Here is a 7,114-nt window from a genome sequence, read left to right on the forward strand (position 1 = left end):
TCTCTGGCCAGCAGATGGCCATTTGCATCCTCCCACAGGTGAGGCTGAGGACAGCCATTGTAAGTATATCTCATATAGTGTTTTAGATTTTCCACTGTGCATTCAGGAGACCAGTACCTGGATTGAGCCTGCCTTCAGAAGGGGTGACCACAATCTCAGTCCCTTCAATACAGGCTTCATAGCCTTTCTTTTCTTCAACTAGCTCTGTGGCCCCCCCATCTCAGAATGGGTTTGTAGCTCTGAGGCTCTTTTCTCTGTATGTATAATGAATTCTTGCTTAGCACTGTTCTCTGACTCGTCATCCTTGCTCGGCATCGGGGAGAGATAATCTGGAAAATTTTCAGGGTGTCCTGGTGAGACCAGACCTATCCATGGACTGGACACTTCAGGTTTCAAATGGCAAGAAGGAAGTCAGGCGTTGGGGGAAGACAAGACCTTAGGACTAGGTGTGGTTCGACCCAATAAACTCCTGAGATAAATCTCTATGCTCCTTTGCCCTTGCTGAGTGACACGTGCATGCAGTCTAGCCCCTAGTGTGCACATCCCTACAGTGGTAGTGCACATCCAAAGAAGGTCACTCAAACTCACACAGTGTGTGAAGCTTCTCTTTCCACATTTTCACCCCTTACTCCACTTAGAACCTATTAGAGTTCTGTATCATGCATTCCAGCATGGTTGCCTTGCTGCCAGTCACAATCCTCACCATTTGTGAGAGTGCTCACTCACTCAAGCCACAATACAAGCAACAAACCAAGCCTCACAATGTTGAAAACATTAGCTGTGCCTGTGGTGACGTGAAGCATTGGGGCCAAATCTGGATCCATCCGAGGCTCTAGACAAATGATGAACAGTGGCAGGAAGTCAGGAGCAGGACCCCCCCCCCATTCCTCCAATCCAAAGGACGAATTCTGGGGCAATCTGAAGGAAAGAGGGCATTTCAGAAACACAGAACACACACCGACAGGGCAAACTGTCTCTGAATTATCAGTTTCCTTCATGCATCAAAATACAATATTTTAGGCACCAGAACAAAACATATTCCAACGCAGAAATACAGTATTTCAGGCACCAGAACCCAACACATTCCAATTCAGAGACAAAGTCTGAGGAGCAGCTCGGATCCAATTTGGAGACAAACTCTCATCAAATTCTTGGCCACACTTGGGCCGTATAGTAGCCACATCTGGGAAGATGCCCCCCCAAATTGTCAGTCTAGAAAGGAGGAAACAAATTCCTGCAGGAGCCCAAACAAAGGTGAAAGAGCCCAACTGTGAGTCCTACCTTGGTTGAGAGTGGAGCTCGATTGTCCCATCTTTGCCACTGTGGCCTTGTGTCCCCAAGTTGTCCCCAGGTGGCCAGCTGAAATCAGCCAGGGCAGATTTTGTTCTCCTGAAACGACCTCCCCTGTTTCAATGAGGAAATATTTCCTTAAAGAGTTAGCGTGTATGTTACATCAGTTCCGCCAACAAACATGATGTTTCTTGGAAAATAGCTAAAGATATGCCAGGAAAGACAAATACCCTACAAGGGCATTCATTGTCTTTATTTCTAAATATTTTACTGACAGAATTAGCTCACACAGCTAGATATGGAAAAGTGGAGGTATAAAATTTGGAGAGAAGTGAATAAAGCCCTCACTATTTCAATATGAGCATATTCCCAGAAACTAAAGAGTATGGCAAGCTAGTAAGGCACTGAGGAAAAACTGAAATATGCAGAAAAGGAACCTGTAGTCCACAACCTACCATGGGTAACAAATCCATTCAGATCTGCCAGTTATCAGACACTGCTGAAAGGAAGCCAGTATATGCCCAGCTGAATTCTGACACTGTCGAGTGCATCACTCAGTGTGGTCATTTCCCTATGTCAAGCACCCTTCACAAAGAGCTTTGTCAGCAGGACTCCTTTTTCTACTACTTCAACCTACCCTGTCTCCTTAGACTTCCTCTCAGAAGTAGAGGAGCCAGACCTGGTGACCATGCCAGTAACCCCAGCACTCCATAGACTGAGGCAGATGGATCACTGGAAGTGGAAGACCAGTTTGGAGTATCTAGGGAGACCCTGTCTCAAAAATCTAACTAAAAAATAAATGAAGAAAAGAAATTTAGCAGTAGCAAAGCAGACCCTTTATAGGAAATATATAATAGAGACAGGTGGTATGACACTTAACTCATCTATGAGTTTCTGGAAGACATGCCCAGATTGATTTGATCTGAACAGGGTAGGAAGTCCCACTTCATTAGAAAAGGGCAGGTAGATCCGCCTGATCAGAGTAAGGTGGTAAGACCCGACCTATCACAGTAGGGAGGGCAAACCTACCCTAGGGTGGATTGCATCCTGAATGGTATAAAAGAGACAAAGAAGTAAAGGTCCCTTCTGTTTCTGCCAAGGAGCTGACCTTCACTGGCAACTTGGATATCATATCCTGACTTCTAGCACAGACCTTTTGTTCTCCTGAAACGACCTCAGGTGGCACTCTACACTGGGCTCCAGGATTTCAGCTGCTTCCTTTGGGTCTCTGGTGTGCAGACAGCCCTTTCCAACCTCCACAAGTGATTCTGAGTGCAGCAGGTGTCAGTATATCTTGTAAATTCTTATAGATCTGTCGACTGTGTGTTACCTTTGTTCCTCTAGTGAGCACTGAATGATACAGGCAGACATATTTCAGGTAGCATACTTCAGGGCAGAGGAAACATAACCCCAGATGTACAATGACGTACCAAAAATAATTAAGAGTCATTGAGTCCTTCTAGGAGCAGCACGACTTTTGTTAATTTAATGCTCATGATATTTCAAGTAGAAAACAAAAAGGACACCTATTAGATACACCCAGACATACGCAGACATGCATGTGCAAATATCGCATTGTTTCACTAGTGTGAAACCTGAAAGAGTTAATTTAAACTCAGAGGTATGATAGATATTGTGAAATGATAAGAAAATGCTCAAGGGTAAAGGGCAACTGGGATGCTGGAAAACAGAAGGGAAAGAAGAAATTTTGTATGTATGTATATACAGGATAGCTAACATAGTTATTCTACTGTCTTGTATTTCTTTGCTGAAAGAAACTGTCAATGAGTCCTTGACTGTTCAATATTGCATGCCTCTATCTGTTTTCTGAGAAACCACTTTGAAGATATCAATATGTAGTACAACAAGCATTGTTAATATCCTACCACTTTGTTTGTAACTCTGTATTGTCTGTACTGTTCTTTTTCTATTTTGTAAAAGGTTGTCTGTCTGTTAATGTTTTCCTCCTATTTTTAAAATTAAAAAAAAAAAAGATACACCCAGGCATATTCAGACAGAGTTCTGCTTTGGCTACTGATCTTCACTTGGTGGTGACCAGACTGTGTCAGCCAGGCCCAGGACCCAGATGAGGGACTCTCCTAGAAGGCTTGCTGTGCCTGCTGGCTATGCAAATGAGGGACCCAGGTCCCTCCATTTGTGACTTTAGCTGCTCCTGGGTGTTTTCTGTCTGTTTTCAAATGCAACAGTATCAATGGAAGATCCGGGCAGGGGGATGCTGGCCATATGGGCCCTGCTGCACTCAGGTTTGAGTGGAGGATGATGGTTTGATAACCCTATAGGGCACTGAAGTAAACTGTCACAGTCCATTGGGATGCCAGGCGAAGCGATGAAGAGCAAGGGGGAGGGACAGACACTGTCGAGATCACAACCTCCTATGGCCAGAACAGGGACAAAATACTCACTTGGCTCTCATCTTCACCAAGGCTTCTATCCCTTTATGCTCCAACCTCCCTGGGGAGAATATACTGGTGCAGGCTGAATCTGGATTCGGGGAAAAGAGTTTACCAAGGCCCAGAACACAATGGCTTGCCTACATTTTCAGTGGGCACCATTTCTCTGAAGGACACTCTAGTTACATGTGTCACAATTCTAGACTGCTGTGGAATCTTATCGGCAATGGGCAGGTGTTGTTAGAGAACACGGTTGCCAAGTAAATCATTCTGGTTGTTTCATCTAATCCCAGCATTCTTGGAGGCTTAGGCAGCAGGGCCACAAGTTCTATCCCAGCTGTGGAAATCTAGTGAGTTGATGAGATCCTTTCTCAAAAAAAGAACTTTAAAGCATTGGAGATGTGACTTATTGGGAAGACCATAAGTTCAATCCCCAGTTATCAACGAAATCGAAGTCTACCGCACCTTTTAACACCATCAAATCCCTGCCTCTTAAAATATTTTCGTTGTCGTGTTCAGGGACTTGCTGTGTAGTTTCAACTGCCCTGACACTCTCAGCAATCCTACCACCTCAGCCTGCTGAGTGCATGCAAAACCACACCCAGGGAAAATGAGACTTCTTAGGGGAGCTATTTTTTCTAGTGACTGAGAAACTACTCAGAAGTGTCTGCTATCCTAGCAAGATTTGGTAAATCATTTCCAAGTAATTATTGTCTTAAATCTTCAGATTGGGTTACCAGCCTCCTGAGTGACATTCTGCCCTGCCTGTCTTGGAGTGGCTCACTCGGGTGAAATATCTACAAACAAGTGAAGAAAGTAATCTTTGTCATGTGACTTGGAAAGCCCTGTGTAACCTTCAGTTTGCTGATGTCGAAGGACCTTCTCCTAGGAAAAATGTCAAGTGGGTCATATCTGAGACTTGGTACACTACAGATATCAAGGTAGTGAAATTCTCCTACATTTGGACCATCAGAAATTTCAGGATTTTCCTAGACAAAATGGGTGCAGTCATTCAAAATTCAAGCTTTTCATCAGGAATTAATGATAAATCAGAATGGTGTCTATGAGCATACCCAAAAGGGCTCAATGAAGAAAGAATACCTGCCCCTATACCTGCTTCTGCTCAGAGGTCCAAAGAGGGAAGCTCGGGCAACATTCAAATTTTACATTGTGAATGCCAAGGGAGAGAAAACCAAAGGTACGTTGAAGCTAGAAGTTTGTAGAATTGTGCAAGGCAAAGACTGGGGATTCTGCAAATTCATCCATCAAGATATTCTTTTGGATGAGGACAACGGGCTTCTCTGCCATGACCAGCTGACTCTGTTCTGCAAGGTGACAGTGGAACAAGCTTTGACCCAGATTTCAGGCCAGAATACCATGGATGTAGTAAAGGTTCCTGAGTACCAGTTGGCAGAAGAGCTAGGAGGGCTGTGGAAGAATTCCCGGTTCACAGACTGCTGCTTCTGTGTGGCTGGCCAGGAATTTCAGGCTCACAAAGCCACCTTGGCAGCTCGTTCTCCAGTGTTTAGTGCCATGGTTGAACATGAAATGGAAGAGAGGAGAAAGAACCGAGTTGAAATCAGAGATATGGAACCCGACGTGTTTAAAGAAATGATGTCCTTCATTTACACCGGGAAGGCTCCAAACCTCGGCAGAATGGCACCTGAACTGCTGGCAGCTGCGGACAAGTATGGCCTGGAGCGCCTGAAGCTCCTGTGCGAGGCCGCCCTGTGCCGTAACCTCTCTGTGGAGAATGCCGTGGACATTCTCATCTTGGCGGACCTCCACAGTGCAGAACAGTTAAAAGCAGGCAATGGGTTTCATTGTCATGCTTCTGACATCCTGGAGACCTCTGCATGGGAGGCCATGGTGTTGTCACACCCTCACTTGGTGGCTGAATCCTACCACTCTCTGGTTTCTGTGCAGTGTGCTTCCCTGCGGCCCCTATGCAAACGTGGGAGGCCGTCCTGAGATCCTGAATGAACTAGGACTCCATTTGTCTTCCCAAAGCTGTGGCGACAGTTGCTGCCACTGAATCCTGGGTAGGCAGGGCAATCCGTGGAGCTTTCACTGTGCCTCTGGTAGCCAGTGAGTAATACCCCTGTAGGGATAGAAAGGGTCCCCTCTTAAGGTCAGAGGAAAAGAAATTGGACCTTTAGAATTTAGGAGAATAGTAACCTCTGCAAAGTCCTGAGAATCTCCTCAGAGGCTTTTTGTTTCTCTTCAGTTGAGATGAGAAATCTGGCTTTTGCAACACTGTGCACCCAAATGGATGCCACTTTGGACCCAAACTGACACAAGACTCCTCATAGGAATATAGGCCAACACCTGGAATGAGGCAGTCTCTAGAGGGAGAGACCACAACCTTAGTCCCTTCAATACAGGCCTCCTGGCCTTACTTTGCTTCACCTAGCTCTGGGGCCCCTGCCTCTCAGAATGGCTTTGTATCTTTGTGGCTCTTTTCTCTGTAAATAAAATTCATTCTTGCTTTACAAGTTCTCTGACTCATCTTCCTTTCTTGGCATCATAGAGACAAAAGCCTAGGAAAATTTCAGGGTGTCCTGTTGACTTCAGACCCACCCAGGGACAGGACACTCCAGATTTCAACTGGCACTGAGGATCTCAGTGATGTGGGGGAATACAAAGGCTCAGAACTTGATATGGTTGGACCCAAAAATCCCCTCAGATGATTCTCTTTGCTGCCTTTTCCCTGGCTGAGTGACATTGGCATGCAGTCTATGCCTTGGTCTGCACATCTCTGCAGCTGTGGTCTATACCACTAGAAGGCCACTCAATTTCACTCACTGTGCGAACCTTCATTTTCCTCACTTTCACCCCATAGTCCTCTTAGAACCTATGAAAGTTCTGTGTCATGCATTCCAGTATGGGTGTCTTAATGCCAATCACACCCCTCACATTTGGTCAGAGCACTCACTTACTCAAGGCACACCACAAACACAGCTAAGAAAGTTGAGACATTAGCTGTTCCTGTGGTGACGTGAAGCCTTGAGGCCAGTTCTTGATCCCTCTGAGCCTCTGATGAATGGTGGAGAGAGGCAGGAAAGACAAGAGCAGGACCACCCGAGTCCTCCAATCCAAAGGACGAATTCTGGGGCAATCTGAAGGAAAGAGGGCATTTCAGAAACACAGAACACACACAAACAAGCAAACTATTTCTGGGAAGTATCAATTACTTTCAAGCATCAAAATACAATATTTTAGTCACAAAAACAACACACATTCAATTTGGAGACAACATCTAAAGACCAACTGTGATTCAATTCAGAGACAAAGTCCACACAAATTTCCATCACACTGGGACCAAAGGGCACCCACATCTGAGAGCCTGGGCTCCCCATATTTTCAGTCTGGAAATGCAAAAACAAGTCCCTGCATGAGCCCAAAGAAAGGTA

The 7,114-nt window shown here is 45.3% G+C and overlaps 1 pseudogene; it reads left to right on the plus strand.

Moving 5' to 3' along the window:
* Nucleotides 1-4,561: 4,561 nt before the first annotated feature.
* On the plus strand, nt 4,562-5,672 carry LOC102022232 (annotated as a pseudogene).
* The last annotated feature ends 1,442 nt before the right edge of the window (nt 5,673-7,114 follow it).

Source organism: Chinchilla lanigera, unplaced genomic scaffold (assembly GCF_000276665.1).
Source record: "Chinchilla lanigera isolate Chin_1 unplaced genomic scaffold, ChiLan1.0 scaffold00145, whole genome shotgun sequence".
Lineage (NCBI taxonomy): Eukaryota > Metazoa > Chordata > Mammalia > Rodentia > Chinchillidae > Chinchilla > Chinchilla lanigera.